This window comes from Musca autumnalis, unplaced genomic scaffold (assembly GCF_047663935.1).
Source record: "Musca autumnalis isolate F117 unplaced genomic scaffold, ASM4766393v1 scaffold_3, whole genome shotgun sequence".
Taxonomy (NCBI): domain Eukaryota; kingdom Metazoa; phylum Arthropoda; class Insecta; order Diptera; family Muscidae; genus Musca; species Musca autumnalis.
The window spans coordinates 202,707,705-202,725,751 of record NW_027411866.1 but is presented as its reverse complement, the minus strand read 5'-3'; the positions used below and the strand labels follow the sequence as shown (position 1 = coordinate 202,725,751).

The following is an 18,047-nucleotide window of genomic DNA, read 5'->3' as shown; positions in this document are numbered from 1 at the left end:
CGTCTCCTCTGCTTAAATTACAAACTTGTTGTTTGTGTAATGTATTTTCAAGGTGATTAACGTAATTTATCAACCATGAACATAACAAACTACATTTCATTTTTTAACCTAAAACAGGTCCCATACCCACTTTATCAAATAGGCAATGGGTGGATGAATGAATGGGAGGATAGATGGATGGGTAGGCGCTACCTTTTTTACTTTTGATGGTGTTGAACTTTCATAATGAACCATTTTTTGTTCGTCTCGTTTGCTTGTTTGTGGCTTTTTAAAGCCTGTGGCGCTAACAATTTGCTTTTACATTTTTTTTCGTCAGACGGCCAAGGTTCTAAGGCGTTCTCCTCTTTTCGTGGTGGCTTAACTTTTAGTAAAATTAAATGAAAGAAGACTTCGTCATCGTCACCACAGTTTTTTTGTTTTTGCCAAGGCATAGCTACAACCTTCTTCTTGGTCGCATAGTTATTTTTTGCCTGTAAAATACTTCTAAGATTTTCTGTTTCTGTGGTGTAGTCATCATTAATACGAAAAACATCACTTTATCAATTTCAGTTAAGGCCCACGCCTCCAAATCTATTTCTTTATTACATCTCATCATTTAAAATGATTTTGAAAGCTGTTCCTGTTTTGAATGTTCTTTTTTTCTTAATTTTCTTTTTCTTCTTTCGTTACAGTATATTCTCATTTTTACCAATTGGTAATGGGTAAGTGGTAACTTTTTTGTAGCAGTATCGTTGACTTTGCTAGTTTGTAAGTAAAATGGAACACTTAGTTTCCATATGAAGAAGATTAAATACCAAATTTCAGCTAGTTCGGTAAAACAATGTGGATAACCTTCAAATTACCGAAATTCGGGAGGTACCTTTCCATGGGGGCTATATCAAAACTTCGATCTGTACCTACAAATTTCTAGTGCAAAGTTGTTAGACTCAAAGAAGACTAAATACCAAATTTCCGATATTTCGGTAAAACCTTCAAAATACCGAAAATCAAGAGGAACGCTTCTATAAGGGATATAGGAACCCGCGGACCTATACTGATAATTCTCTTCTGGAATGTTTTATAACCTCATGGAAGACAAAATAACAAATTTCAGTCTTTCGGTTGGATATTGGCATCACAACCTTCAGAATAACGAAAATCGCTAGGCACCGTTTTATGGGGGCTATATCGAAACGTGGACCTATACGACAAATTTTAGTCAGGTAAGCTTTTAACTCCAACAAAGACTAAGTACCAAATTTCAGACATTTCGGTGTATATTGGAGCCAAAAATTTCAAAATACCGCTATATGAAGGCGTGAAGCTATACCCACAACTTTCAGGTGGAAAGAAGACTAAATACAGAGATGTTAGCCATCTTGAAGTGATAATGAGGCTAAACCTTCAAAATACCGAAAATCGGGTGGTACCGTTCATCATCACATAAACCGACAAATTTTATAAGAAACGTTTAATACCCCAAATGACGACCAAATACCAAATTTCAGCCTCTTCGGTGGATTATTGCGCCCACAAGCTTCAAAATACCTGAAAATCGGGAGGTACCGTTCTATGGGGGCTATATGAAGGCGTGGACCTATACCGATCAATTTCTGGGGGAAAGTTTTGTACCAAAGTTTTGTACCAATTTTCAGCAAATTCGGTGTGATAATGAGGCTAAAACCTTCAAAACACCGAAAATAGGGAGGTACCGCATGGACATATACCGACAAGTTTCCAGGAGAATGTTTTATACCTCCATCGAAGACTAAATTTCAGCCATTTCTGAGGAATATTGAGGCCACAACCTTTAAAACACCGAAAATAGGGAGGTACGTTTTTTGAGGGCTATATAAAGGCGTGGTCCTATACCGACAAATTTGATATGGAACGTTTAAAACCCCAAATGAAGACCATATACCAAATTTCAGTCAGTTCGGTGGATTATTGTAGCCACAACCTTTAAAATACTGAAAATCGGTAGGTACCGTTCTAGGGAGGCTATATGAAGGCTTGGACCTATACCTACAAATGTCTGGGGAAGGTTTTGTACCCCAGACGAAAACTAAGTCCAAATTTCAACCATTTCGGTGTGATAATGAGGCTAAAACCTTCAAAATTCCGAAAATTGGGTGGTACCGCTCAATGGGGGCGATATCAAAACGTGGATCGATATCCCATTTGCAATACCAAACATCCTAGGAGTAACAGAAACTTCTATACCAAATTTCACAGCTCTATCTTAAAAAGTGCGACCTGTATCTTGATTTCAACAGACGGACGGACATGGTATATCGACTTAGAATTTTACCCTGATCAAGAATATACATTCTTTATAAGGTCTCCGATGAATATTTCGATGTGTTACAAACGGAAAAACAAATTTAATTATACCCTCCATATTATGGTGGAGGGTATAAAAATGACAACAGCCGTGGTTAAAAAAAATCTAACACGCCTGCGCTCATGTTGTTGTTGTTGTAACAATGTTTATTATTATGTTTGTATGTTCGTTATTCTGTTCAATCTGGCTCTGGGTCTATCTACAGTCCCAGGAAAGTGGCTGCTTCGATAACCACAGATCCACTGGAGTTAGCTGAGTTGGTTTGGCGGGGCAGTTGAAAAGGTGTTTTGTGTCGTGCGGGCTGATGCCGGGCAGTTGAGCCAAAACTATTCGGGTTTGTCTTGGCAGCGGACGCTCTCAGCTGCGATAGATGGGGGATGTACTACAAGGACTTTATTCACACTGTTTTTGCTTATGACCTTAGCAACTGCGTCCGTGTGAATGCTATTCAAATTTGGTCTAACTTCTTCGGGTATTCGACCAGCAGCTATTTATCGCGCGGCTGCAGCAGTGATGATGTCCTGGAAAGTTCTCTCAGCTACCCGAGGGTCTGAGCAAATGGACAGCTCTTTGAAGCGGTGATTGGTAAATTATCTGAACCCCTGCCAATCAGTTATTCCATGGTTCAGGAAAGTATGGTGGTCAGAGGTTACAAAGTTGGGAGGTTTACGGAGATGAAGAGCGGAAGAACATGACGGGTTGATAGGACACGTCATTTATCAGACCGGTTGCCACAATGGTGGTGTTTGGCGAGCTCTTACAATCTCTTCTTATCCTTCTAGGGACGTCCTCATTTAACATAAAAATGGATCAGAACGATAGTCTGTCGATAGTTTGCCAGCTCTAGGGCAAATCCTCTAACACCAGACGATTGCCCTCATATAACGAAGTAATGTCGGGCATATAACGCGAGGCGCAGCTATTCATTGGAGTTATGTACACATTTAGCAACTTTACCTCGGCATTCCAACACTTTACTGCTACTCCCATACCCCATGTATGGATCACTAAAGACAAGCGAGATAGGTCCGTACTGGACAGAATGGTGTATAAGGAAGGCAAGTCCTCCTCCCCTTCTTCTACGATGCTTATAAAGTCTACTATTTCGTTGACATTGTTGGGGAGACCGTTGCAACTGAATTGCAGGATGGATGCATTTCCAGGGCACGGAACAACTACTTGGGGTGTTATATGTTGAGTTTGTTGTTGTTGTAACACCTACAGGTAAAGTAGTATCGGTGGAAAGAAAAGAAAAAAAATTGACATCTTGGCATCAACATTCAGTCCTAGAAAGTGAGCCGCCAGGACTGGATGGTTCCACAGTGACTCCGGTGTCAGAGATGCCGAGTGATGTGCGGTGATTGGTCGCATTTAGGGCATGTATCTGTTATCTCAGGATTCAGGACGGAGAGACAACTGTTGAGGTACCTAGAGATACCAGATCGAAGTTGGGATAATATAGATCTGGTCTCCCTAGGTAGTGTCCTCTCATCTTCATGAATGGATGGGGGTCGCCCACCTAAGACTACACTGCATGTGTAGGTTGATATTTGGTCCTCGACTACTTTTGTGTGGGCCTGTGTTAGTGCTGTATGAATGTCATCATCAGTTGGGTCTGAGGCGATTTGGGGAAGGTTGGGGAGTTCTTTGCGGAAGTCAAGTCTGATTGGTTCATCTCTTTCATTGAGAGGTGTGGAGATGCTTGCGTGGTTTGGGTGATCCCGTTTAGTGCATTTGATCGATCGCATGTTGCCTTGTGAGGACGGTACAGTGAGCTTGCACCGGGAGAAGCTTTGCTTCATGGTGAAGGTGATTTTCAGGGGCCTTGGAGTGGCATCCAGTTGCGGTGCGCAATGCGGTGTTTTACACCCTTTGGAGATTTCCCTTTTGTGTTCACTTAGTCCAGGTGACCATATAGGGGCAGCATAGTCCCTGAGGGGGCGACCTATGGCCTTGTAAGTGGTTAAGATGGTATCTTTATCTTTTCCCCAGGTACTACCGGCAAGCGCTTTGAGAATTTTGTTTCTTTTGTCCACGTTCCTGCTACTACCTCAGCGTGTTTTCAGAAGTAAAGTAGATTATCAAATGTTACACCCAGGATTTTGGGGTTTTTGATCGTCGAGATGGCCTGTCCGCGGACGTGTATATTTAGTTGCGCATTAACTTCTTTAGTCCACGATGTAAGATAGTGGCTGAGGACTTAGGGGCAGATAGTTGCAGATTTCTGCCTTCAAAGACGTCTTTAAGGGAAGGGAGGTAACCATTTAGGTCTGACTCTAAGTCTGAGATTTTGTGCCTGTAGACATGACTGTGCAGTCGTCAGCGTAGGAGATTAAATGCACATTCTCGGGTGGATTGGGGGCCTTCGGAACATAGAGGTTGAAAAGCAGTGGGGATAAGACTCCCCCTTGGGGTACCCCCTGCTTATTCTTCCTGGGGGATGTTTGTTCTCGGAATTCTACATAAGATTGCCTTCCAACAATGTAGTTTATCAACCATCTCTTTATGTAGTTAGGGAGAGAAGTCTCCATAACGTCCCTCAGAAGTATGGTGTGGTTAACTGTATCGAAGGCCTTGGAGAGGTCCAGAGCCACTAATATGGTTATTTTGTGTGGTCTCTTACTGTTTAGTCCTTCCGTGATCCTGGTCGTGACTTCACTGAGGGCTGTTGTAGTGCTTCTTCCGGTTCTGAAGCCATGTTGGTGGTCGGCCAGATGGAAGTGCTCAGTGAAGTACGGTAGGAGGATGGACTCAAGGATCTTCACGACTGGGGATAGGAGGGTGATGGGTCGGTATGAGTTTCCTAAGTGCGCGAGTTTACCCGGTTTAGAGACTGGGATTATCTTTCCGATCTTCCACATATCGGGGACCTCGAAGGTGCTGAGACAAAGGTTAAAGGTGCATGCAAGGTAATTTGCACCGTGTGCAAATGTGCATCAGCATCTTCGTTGCCAAGCCATCCGGACCAATTGCTGTGAAGCTTTTGGCGGCTTTAATTTTTATAAGCACATTATCCGTTGTGATGGTGGCTGGGTCCGTATTTGGCTTTAGGATACGGGATGATCGGCGTAGCCTTCTTCTTTCGCGATCAGGTGTTGATGGATGTTCGACAAATTGCCTGCAAAAGGCTGCTGCTGTCTTAGATAGTTTGTTGTTGTTAGGGAGACTGCTGGGATATCTTGTACTCCGACGACGAAGTTGGGGCACGCTGGAAGATGCTCTGCAGCAGATGCTACTATCGCAGTAGATCACAATGCCCTGAGGAGCGTGTGAAGTGCACACCAGCTCACCGAATTTGATATATGACGGATGCGGATCTGACAAACGGATCCGCCAGATCCATGGACCGGGGTTCTTCTCTATCCCGGCAAGGACCAAACAAGGACCAAATACAAAAACAAACACATAATTCTGAGGTGACGGCCCAGGTCGAAGATTCTTCCAAGTCAATCCGGTGCATAGAACCGGCCGTCATGCATGCCATGTCATCAGTGGACCGACCATCTGCATGAGCAGACGAATATTCTTCCAGTATGGCAACACAATGACGTGTTGTTACCGTTATAGTCATCCTAATCGCCATATGGTCAGTCATCTGATCACATAGTGTGATAGAATACCAACAAAGATAAGATACGTGCCGCCGTGTTTTCCCCTATCACTTGCACTTTCGAGGTTAAGAGACTTGCGAACCGGGACTTGCGAACAAACTGTTAAGAGTTTTGATTTACTTACGGAGGCATACATTTAGCCCATGTCACAAAAACAGATTTCAGTATCTATGGACCAGAACCAGTGAAAAAGGATAAAAAAATGTATTTGTATAAAGTTTCTTGTTATTTTGACTTTGAAGCACCGTTCCTTCTGAGTTCGTATGATCTAGATCTCAGGTCTACATCTTCAAGTGCATGTTTGTAGTAGATAGAAATTTAACCCTGACGATTTTGACCTTGGAGATGAATTTTGATGAATTTAATGTGTTCACAACATTCTTAGCCGTTTGGAAGATATGGGCTTTTTTCACATCAAAGTGTAAGTTATGGGGGAAAACACAGAGACACTTTTGTCTTCTCTTTTTTTGGTCTTATTGCGGTGCCACAATAAGGTTAATTTGTTCGTGTCGCACAGTGATATTACATAAATTATGCTCTAGTAAACCTCAAAAACATATGCATACGATTACAAATTCTTGAATACATTTTAATCGTGTTTGAATATAAATCTATGCTCTTCTCACTCCATTTAAAAATTCAAATTATCCACCCCCTTTATTAGCTACTAGAACCATTGCTAACCAAATTTGCAATTTTTACATAGAATTTATTATTAAAAGAAATTGAAATTAAATTTGCATACAAAATCTGCAGCAATGTTTAGAATAAAACAACAACAGCAACTAGTGCTCCAAACTAGTCAATACACTTTGTTAGGTATTTTTGTAAGCTTGGTCGATAAAATTGTTTTGGTTATAGTTGCTGTTGTTGTTACTATTTGTTGGTCATGTCTAACAGAAGCTTTAACAAAACAGTTTAGCCGACAGTCCGTCAGCCATTTAGATAGACAGACGGATAGATGAATAGATGGTCAAACACTCCTTGCCATCAAGGGGCATTTACTTTTCTGCTACTTTTTGATGTTGATGTACGAGCAGAGAAGTACATCAGCTGTCAGTTAAATGTCAACTCGCAGCCAAAGACACCGACCGAACGACCGACGGGAAATTACAGCACTGAATGGAGCAGAAAAGAAGAAGAGGCAACAACCGTTTATATGTATGTTGTTGCAAGCTACATAACTGTGATTGATAGTAAAATTTTGTGTGAAAGAAATAAGTACCCACCCGTTTTGAACATGATTGGACGGACGGAAGACTAGCGAAACGATGTAGTTTAGATATGTATGTTTGTATGCTGAAGCTAAGTGTTAGACAATTTTTAGATGAATTCAATTTTATAAACGAACTTAAAAGACTTGTTTTAATGCAGAGAATGGTCTAGCAGTCCGTTAAAATGATAACATGAACGGGGTATACATACCGTGCAGAGTGGGCAAAGTTTTTAAGGATGGGTACAGAGAGAGAATGACAACATACACACACTACTAGTGTACTTCGATTGATTGCGCTAAATTTGGGAAAAATTAGGTTTTTAATTATTTCCTGAAGGATTTTCAAAATAATCAATAGATCTAATATTCATTTCTATATGAGTATCTGGTTTATAACAAGGAGTCATAACAATGGTGACATAACTACTGTTTATTTGGGGTTTATTTGCGACTATTGTGATATCTTCGTTGTTTGATCACCTACAAGAACCTACTTTACATCATTAGAAAGGTGATATTTTCTACTTTCATTGTCAGGTATACCTCATACAGAAGCTGAGATATTCGCTTTGGAAAAAACGTTGTCTTTTTATCCACATAAGTTTTTTGCCCATTTCGACCCCTAAATATTATCCGACTATCACCAAAATCAACACCCAAAATTTCGTGACGATCCGATTGCGACCTGTAGCGTGATTACAAGGTTTAGATGGACAGACGGACTGACTGACGGAAGGACACACATAGCCAGATCGACTCACCTCGTTGAGACATTCATTTTGATATATATAAGTATGGGTCTACGACCATTATTTCGATGCGTTACAAACTTTTTGGCCAAAACCAACTTATAATACCCTCCCCACATAGTGGTGTAGGGTATAATAAGGTCCGATGATGCCACCAGCGTGAAAACCGCACCATACGGTGCATTTTTCTGGATGTAATGGAGTCTGTAGGGTCTCTTGTGGATTGGTCTCACTCCATATGCGGCAATTTTGCTTATTAAATCTATCCACAGTTCGACGAATGGCTTGTTCAGATGGACGATTATGTACGCCATACAAATGACGAAGTCGTCTATAAGTTGCGCTAATCGACGACTGATTTTCAAAGTAAATTTGGATAATTTCGTAGCGTTGTGAGTCTATTCATGATGATTTGTCAGAGTATACTGAAACAAATAAAAAAAGTATCATCAAAATTTAATTTGTCCCAATTTACATTGGGCGAGTTTACTTGCGGCAATTGTCAGTTTGTAGGTGAGAGAGGGTGCTGAGAGGCAAAGGGTTACCATATGCCTCACCTTTCTCTCCTACAAAATGACAATTGCCGCAAGTAAACTCGCCCAATGTCAATTGGGACTTTTTTGTGTTACTTTTGACAATTTAAAGTTCTATCTAGCTTAAAACAAAACACCCTTTACAAGCGTGCTGCGTTTTACTGGTTAGATAAACTAGCACTAAGGTTGGATTTTATATATAGATTTAATAGCGTTTCTACAACTTACAACAGAAAGAACGATTGGTATGTAGCCTTTGAATGAGGTGTTCGGCTGCAGATGGTCGGGAAGACGATGAATTCGGTGTTAGGCTGCAGATGATCGGGAAAACGATGAATTCGATGTTCGGCTGCAGATGATCGGGAAGATGATGTATTCGGTTTTCGGCTGCAGATGATCGGGAGACAATGAATTCTGTGTTTGGCGGCAGATGATCGGAAATACGATGTATTAGGTGTTCGGCTGCAGATGATCGGGAAGAAGATATGTTCGGCTGTTGATTTTCGGGAACATGGCTTCGGCTGTTGATGCTCGGGTATCGGTGTTCGGGTGTACGGCGTTCGGATATTGACGCGATAAATTCGTCGCTCGGGTGTTAGTCTAGGACTACGCTCTAGTTTCCACAGTGTACTACTATTACTCAAACAGTGGAACAGATGACCCGAAGGCCCTGAAGAACTGAAAAACTCGTAGGTCCATTGCCGAATGGAACAGATGACTCGGAAGCCCTGTAGAACTGAAAAACCCGAAGGTCCAGTGCCGAATGGAACAGATGACCGGAAAGCCCTGTAGAACTGAAAACCCCGAAGGTCAAGTGCATTTTATTAGCTACCACAATTTAATGGATAGCTTCCAAAAGGTAACACCAAGGTGTACGTTGGCGGTTTTAGAGCAGTCTTTAGTTCCAACCCGTGTAGCTAACTCCCTGCAGTATCCAGCTCGCCATCAGCAACCAACTCTGAAATATATGAGTGACTCGAGGCATGAAGTGAATGCGAATTATTCGCCCTAAGCACTGACTACGATGGTTGCAAAAATACACTGGAGTTAAATTTACCAGTGTGTGGCCTGTTATACCACAAGTGTCAGGTAGGGAAAATGTATGGTGGAGTGTGGTCAAAGCGCTGTTTACCCATGACTGTAAGGGGTTTCATGGTAGTAGTTGTTGTGTTATGTACATGATCATATTGTCACGTTACAGTGACTTGGTTTCCCAGCCTTGGCAATATAAATTCTCCTTCCGCAGGAGCCGGGTTGATTTAGACCGATAGATTTAAAAGAGCTATAATGATGTTAGTCGCCTATGTAATCTTTGGGACTTTGCTGGCAAAATTCACATTCTCGCCTGTAGGGATGGACGTCCACACCTCGACGTGCTGTTGCCAGCTTCCTTTCAGTACCTTTTTTAGAAATTAATATTTTTAAAATTTCTTGTTTAAAGGTAAGATAATAAAGTACTTGGTAAGCCCACAATAATATTTGATTTAAATGTTTAAACTTTGAAACGAAAGAAGTGGACTAATATAGCGCATCTTCGAATTTGAAGTATTTGTCAAAATACGATGACAATGTGGAAAAATTGGACAAAATCGAGGACTCAACTTAAGAGCTGTAGGGTAATTATTTCAGTCAATATTGATTACCCCCGATTACAACTACCTGTTGTAATAAAATCAAACATGATTTTAAAGTGAAAAAAATATAAAGGCGAAAAAAGGTGGTCACAGTCAGGAAGCATGGAGTTGCCAATGAAAACCACCACAGCGATATATAAACATTGCTACAAGAAGTTCCTTCGGTAAAAATATTCAGAAACAAGAGAAAAAGAGTTAGTCGGCTTTGCCGATAGATATATACGCTCAGCCAATGTGAAGTGAAACTTTCACCTACGGACAGATCGAATGTACTTAATGTCTCTTTTGTGGCCCTTTTTGGACACTTGAACTTGCCGACAAAAATGTGAATTAGGAATTAACTGCACTAAGACACAAATGTTGTACTTTTGTGGGGGAGGTACCCTTAGGGAGGACCGATATGGGCCATTTTAGAAGTTAAACTAAATTTTGACAAAATATTAGGAGATTAAAATGTTGGACCAAATTTTGGTGACATAGGGGTTTTTTACACCTTTCGGGCCGTTTTCCCAAGAAATATGGACTTGCCCCTGAAAAAACTTTTACGTCGTAATGGAGGTAGCGAATGCAAATCGATTCAACAAAAACCAAAGTGATTCGAGAGCAGGTCTTAAAGTGAACTTATCCGAAATTTTGTGTGAGAGGTACCAGAAGGAGTAGACAAATATAGTCTATATTCGATCCTGATCTATATCTGGTAGATATATTAGGATGTGCAAAGTATGAATTACATCGGTCAATCCCTTCAAGAGTTATCGTGCCCACAATTTTTCCTAATATTTTTGTGGGGGAGGTACCTGAAAAATGGACCGATATGGCATCTCTTCGAATTTAAACTATGTTTGGACAAAATAATACGAAGACGAATTTTGGACCGAATCAGCAGATCCATTCGAGAGTTTCGCTCCAACCACTACACACGGTGTCATAGGGGTTGTTTGCAACTTTCAAACTATTTGCTCAGGAAGTATGGAGTAGCCTCTGAGAAAACTTGTACCGTCGTATAGGGGCAGTGAATACAAGTTGTTGCAACAAAAATCAAGGCGATACGAGAGCAGGTCTTAATCTGAACTTATCCGAAGGAGTGGACCGATTGAGTCCATATTGGAACTTCATCTAAGTTTGGTACAAATTTCACGATGTGCAAATTATGGATCTAATCCGTTACTTTCTTCAAGAGTTATTGTGCGCACAAATTTTTCGAACATTTTCGAACTTTTGTGGGGGAGGTACCGGAAGGAGTGGACCAATATGGTCCATCTTCGAACTTAAACTAAGTTTGGGCAAAATATTACGAAAGCCAAATTTTTTACCGAATCGGTTGATCCATTCGAGAGTTATCATGCGCTCCAACCGGACAGACTGACGGACGGACATAACTAAATCAACTTCAAATTGTCCAAAACGCATTTCGATGAGGCACATTTTGCCCGTATGAAAGTGTATATACCCTCGTTAGCATCAATGCTGAGGATATACAAATTATGTTTATGATGACCGTTACTTTAAATATTCAAATCTTTAAAGATAATAAATATTGTTTGTGAAAATACAAATATAAAAGTAAGTATAGACAAAACGACTTGACGTAACAATACCAAAATTCATAATCCTTCTAATGAGAATGATTTCCGTGGTCTCCCATCAATATATTTTTACTCCAAGGTATTTGGCTTTGACGTTTTTGGCCGCTGTCTCGTCGCATTTTTTATTCCGACCTGCTAGAGCAAACATAAATTCCGACGCAAGGGCACAAGCTCCCCAGCTGCCAAACCCCCCAGGAAACGGAGAATACTAGCCTTCTCATTTTGTGAGGTTGTATAGGTCCTTATGGAGACCCTGGACGCGACAGAACTTGTCCCAACACCATGTTACACCGAATAGTGTACAAAAAAATTTTACAGATTCTCAAAATCAAACCTTAACAATATTCTTCTTCTAACAATGCACGCCACTGTAGATAAAATATCAATTCTTGTTTTGGTAAATGAAAGGAATTATTAAATATTCAATTACATATATGAAATGAAATTTGTGTCAAAATTTATTAAACTTTCTCAATTCGTCTAAAAATAGTAATAATATTAAAAAAAGGTGTGTGAAATGTTTAACAACACTCCCTAAAACTTTAATGGTTATTGTAAAAAAAGACAAATATTCGTTTAACAAACCACCATTCAAAGGTTTACTGACCTCTTACATAAAATGTTGTATTTATCCGCAATAATTGTCAAGTTTATGACCCCAAAAAAGTGTTGTTTGAAGTGTGATTATGTGTCTAGAAGAAAGGGTGTCACTTAAAAAGGGTGATGAATAACTAAATTTGACGAAAGAATAGATTATGCTGAAAACCTGCAAACAATGAAAGTATTGTTTTCGGATATTATAAAATAATAATGAAATTCTTCTGACTGCTTCAGAATTCCCCATGCGAGTTCTCTTTATGGCGCTACCAGGATAGTTCCGGTTAGAAGAACCTCAAAAATGTAATAAAAGGTGTACGTATGTCCAGTAAAATGTAATTATAGAGTGCCCCTTCCTATATGTGTCATTAATTTTGCAGAGATAGGTATGTCTGCAACTCCTATTATTAAATTGTTTTTCTATGGTATGGGAATGTTCAAGCTATCTTAGAGATCACTTGACAGCGGAATTTTATGCAACCCCTATTTTTGGTCCAATTTATGTCAAATTTTGGGACTGGGCATATTTTTGGCTTCTGATTACATTGCAATCGAAACATATGACATATGCAAAATTATGCAAAATGCATAAATTTTTGCATATGCAAAATTTATGCATTTTACCTATTTTCGTATGCAACAAATATTTCAATAATAGGTACAAAAATGTTTGTGTGCACAATTTTTCTGTTTAAAATTCTCTTCAGACAAATCAATAAAATAGAGAAATGTATAGCCACAGCCTCAACCTTCAAAATACCGAAAATCGGGAGGTATCGTTCTATGGGGGCTATATGAAAGCCTGAACCTAAACCGACAAATGTAAGGTGGAAAGTTTTTTACCCCCAAGGAAGGCTTAATACCAAATTTCAACCATTTCGGAGGGATACTGAGGGCACAACCTTCAACATACCAGAAATCTGGTGGTACCGTTCTATCGGGGCTATATGAAGACGTGGACCTATACCGACAAATTTCAGGTGGAAAGTTTTATACTCACAACGAAGACAAAATGCCAAATTTCAGCCATTTCGGTGGGATATTGAGGCCACAACCTTCAAAATACCGAAAATCGGGAGGTACCATTCTGTGGGGTCTATATGAAGACGTGGACATATACCGATAAATTTCAGGTGGAAAGTTTTACACTACCAACGAAGACTTAATACCAAATTTCAGACATTTCGAAGGGATATTGAGGGTACAACCTTCAAAATACCAGAAATCCGGAGATACCCTTCTATGGGGTCTATATGAAGGCGTGGACCTATACCGACAAATTTCAGCTGGAAAGTTTTATACCAACAGCGAAGACAAATTGCCAAATTTCAGTCATTTCGGTGGGATATTGAGGCCACAACCTTCAAAATACCGAAAATCGGAAATGTTTTATACCCCCAACGAAGATTTAATACCAATTTTCAGTCATTTCGGTGGGATATTGAGGGCACAACCTTCAAAATACCAGAAATCCGGAGGTACCGGAGGTACCAAAAAAATACAGGTGGAAAGACTTAATACCAATTTTCATTCATTTCGGTGCGATATTGAGGCTACAACTTTCAAAATACCGAATATCGGTAGGTACTGTTCTATGGGGACTATGTGAAGACGTGGACCTATGCGGACAGAGTTCAGTTGTAAAGTTGCATACCCCTAACGAAGACTTAATAGCAAATTTCAGCTATTTCGGAGGGATATTTAGACCATAAATATGTTTCTGCATATGCTCTTTTATCCAGATATGTACAAATATGTCAAAATAGGCACGATATGCAAATTATGCAAAAATTTCTGGGCCTAATTCGTTTTATTTTGTAATAAAACGAGTTTCTGTCTAATCAGTTTTTCTAACCATCCTAACCATATCGACGCCTCCAAACAATAGTAACCTAAGTCGACTTAGCATGTTTTCAAGTTCTTTACATTTTTATATTTAACGTCCTTAAATTTAAATTCTGTCAAATTTTGGTAATAATCGGACAATCCGAACAGAAGTTATAAACAAATATTGACTTAGCATAGTACTGAAGTTCAAAAAAATTTCCACCCTTTGAGAGCTTCTCCTGCAAAACTCACTTTTTAGACTTATTTGGAGGTGTCGATATATGCATTTGCATAGGATTCCGCGGTCTAGAGATCACATATAAGTGGTATTTTTAGATCTTGCCTATAAGATTTGATGAAATGACTCGATTTGGAAATGGATTTGTCTCATTTATAGGTTTCAACATTTTTGCAGTAATTGGTTGTGTCATCTATAAAATTGGATTTGAATGTAATGACTTCGTAAAACTATCACTTAAAACCAATACACCCTTTTCACACACAAATAAATGTGTACATGAATGTCCAAACAAGCCCAAGAAAGGAAACATCACTTTCTTCAAATGCTGACTTATTGGCATCGTTCATATATTTTATTTTATTTAATTTCATTTCAGTTCACTTTTTGTTTTCGTCAATGAAGTTGTAAACACTATTTTGTGTGTGCGAACAATGTTTCTGAACTCTGCAATGACGTTGTTCGTAGTAGGCTTATAAGAAGAGACGGACGATGACGACGACGAATACATTGTTGACAATTTAAGCTTGTAACTGACAGGTGATCGTAAACAAACAGAAAACAAACAAATCACTACAAAATAAACCTTTTTTCTTCTTATATTGTGGGGTTTTGTTGTTCATTTCTTTCGGTTCATTTGACTAACTGAGGTTAAGTTGTTTTTTTTTTGTGTTTCTGCTTTAAAATGTTTATAGACTGATTTAAATGCATTTTACATTTTTACAACTTAGAAAGTTTTACAACAATTGCCGCTGCCGCCGAGGGCAAAGAAATAACTTAAAGTAGTAAACTTTCAAAATAAGTCACTAGTGACATAAATTTCGTGTAATGAAAAAGAAATCAACCTGAAATTGAATGCAATACTGCTAGAGGTAATATAGATTCATTTTTTTACTACAGGTCACACCTGGACAAATTACAAATGAAATGTGTGTGGCATTGGTTTTTGGTTTAAACAAATGAAGAGGCAATGTTGATAAGTGGGTCTGCTCTTTTGGTTCTTATATCACCCGTAGTCAATAGGAGGTTAATGGAAGTATGTACACATTAGACTGACCAAAAAAAACTGTTTAGGATTTTTTTTTCATCCAAAAACTTTATATATGAAATTTTATGGCGATCGGTTAAAGTTAGCCCGTACCACCCGAGCGATATTTGTTTCCATAGACAAAGGTGAATTTTCACGAAAATCTTCTAAATGCCACAATTATGATCCAAACGATAAAAAAACTTTACTAGTTCTTGTTGTGGTTAAAAAACGAAAAAAATATACACGCAGAGAAAAAAATATGATTGATCCAACAATATTCGAATAGCAAAATATGTATTGTAAAGATATTGTTAGATTCCGTATGTAGTATTGTAAATCCCACAATCGTTTTTTGTTAATTACAACAATTGTTTTGTCGTATCCAACAATAGTTTTTGTCTGCTGGACAATATTATTCTCCTTTCTGCGACAATTTTATTCTCTTCTCTCGGTATGCGATGCCATTGTGAAAAAACTATTTTTGTGAGTTTTGTTCTTATCTTATCTTTGTTTATTTTATTGTTGTTCTTTTATGTGTGTGTACACCATGAGATTCTTGTTATTATTTGTTTCTTCTTTCTCATTCTTCTTTGGGTTTTGATGGTTGAGTTATACCGGGACAATCTGATAAGTGTTTTTGGCAGGAGAAACTTTGTTATGGTTTTCATATTTATTATAGTTTTTTATTCCTTACGTTGCGGTAGGTGCTTGGAGGATGAGCGCAATGGAGTAGTTATGTTTCATCATTCAATTTGTTGTCTTTTTAGTTAAACCAGTCAAAACCTGGCCATGTGTTGTGTTTGTCAATACTTACAATATTATATATAACATACCAAATTTATGTGGAAAGTGTATATGAGAATTATATTCGATCAAATCAAAAATAACAGGTTTTCTGGGCTGACAATAGTTGTTGACAATGATTTTGACAATATTAAGGAATTTGCAAGTTGTGTTTGTTTCGTGTGTTTGGTTAAAAAGATGATATTTTTTAATTTGCAATCGCAATGCTTGAACAAAGGGTGACGTAGGGGATGGAAGATACCAATCAACGGTCCTGACCGGTTTTAACATGGCAAAGCCCAGGGTTTATCTTGGTCCCTATTTCATCCCAAGTGAGCACTGACCTCCCCGTGGTGTCACCTGGGAAACTGCCTTTAAGACCCGTTAAAGGTAGTGAGCTAACATGTGCCGCGCGTTCACCCATAAGAACTTTAAAAACTTGCATTTGGGCTTCGGGCTAGTAACCCTCCCCTAGAAAAAGCAGCCTACTATGAAAAAAACGAAAGAAAAGAAAAACAACCCCCTCTAAAATTGACAAACCCCGCAAACGTTTTAAGGACTATGATCTGCGAATCTGCACCTGGAATATTCGCACTCTTTATAGAGAAGGTGCAGTTTACGCATTGGTAGATGTACTTAAAAGGACAAGGCCGACATTACTGCCATACAGGAAATACGATGGAACGGGAAAGGCGTCACAACAACACCTAAAGGTGACACACTATAATATAACTGCCATGACACAAAGCATGATTTTGGTTGCGGATTTGTAGTTGGTCGGAGTTTAAAACATCTGGTCTCCAGCTTCACCACAGTGAATGAAAGACTCGCTGCAATTCGATTAAAAGCAAAATTCTTCTACATCAGTTTTATTTGCGCTCATGCCCCCACTGAAGACAAGGACGAACAGACCAAAGATATATTTTACGAGCGCTTAGAAGAAACTTATGAACGTTGCCCTGCCCATGACATTAAAATTATACTAGGCGATTTTAATGCCAACATTGGAAATGAGAATATCTCTGGCCCAACAGTCGGGAAATTCAGTATCCACAGTGAAACATCTGACAATGGTATGAGGCTGATAGACTTTGCAGCTGCAAGAAATATGGTAGTTAGCAGTACCAGATTTAAACATCCCGATATTCATAAGGGTACCTGGCTGTCGCCAGGACAAAGAACAAGAAATCAAATTGATCACGTTGTGATAGACGGAAGACATGCATAAAGCGTGTTGGATGTACGATCGTTCCGAGGTGCAAACATAGACTCGGACCACTACCTTGTTGCAGCAAAGGTACGTACCCGTCTAAACGTTGCAAATAAAGCACGAACAGACACAACGCGGAAGTTGGACATCGATAGGCTGCAAACCGAACAGATAGCCACAGCATATTCCACTCAACTAGCCCAATTGCATAATGCGAGCACTCCTTGTCCCGATAACATAACAACACAATGGCAAAATATTGCCTACTCCATGCAAACAGTCGCAAAATCCATACTTGGATTCCAAAGACCTCCACAAAGGAATTCATGGTATGACCAGGAGTGTCGTGCTGCTACCGAAGAGAAAAATGCGGCATATAGGGCTACTTTACAATCAGTAGCAACGCGTAGCGCACGAGAGAGATATCGGGAGAAAAGGAGAGAGGAGAAACGTCTTTTCCGCAGGAAAAAGAGAGAGATGGAAAGGCGGTAACAGATACAGATAGCGTGCTCAGGTTATGGAAGGGACATTTCTCCAATCTGCTGGTATCCAATAGTAGCGAAGACTATGATGCCACAGATCCAATCCCAGAAGATGGTGTAGAATGTATACCGCCCGGCCAAGATGAGGTAAAAACAGCAATCAACCGGCTAAAGAAAAATAAAGTCTTCTCCCTATTCCTGGAGAAGACCCAAGAGATGCAGATCGAC

General features: G+C 39.5%; 1 protein-coding gene across 2 annotated transcripts in view; it reads left to right on the top strand.

Moving 5' to 3' along the window:
• The first annotated feature begins 676 nt into the window (after positions 1-676).
• Positions 677-18,047, top strand: part of MICAL-like (protein) — a 517,823-nt gene continuing 500,452 nt past the window's right edge. For both annotated transcript variants that reach the window (XM_073976324.1, XM_073976325.1), the window contains exon 1: positions 677-701. The gene's annotated coding sequence lies outside the window, so the exon portion shown is untranslated. The remainder of the gene's footprint in view (positions 702-18,047) is intronic.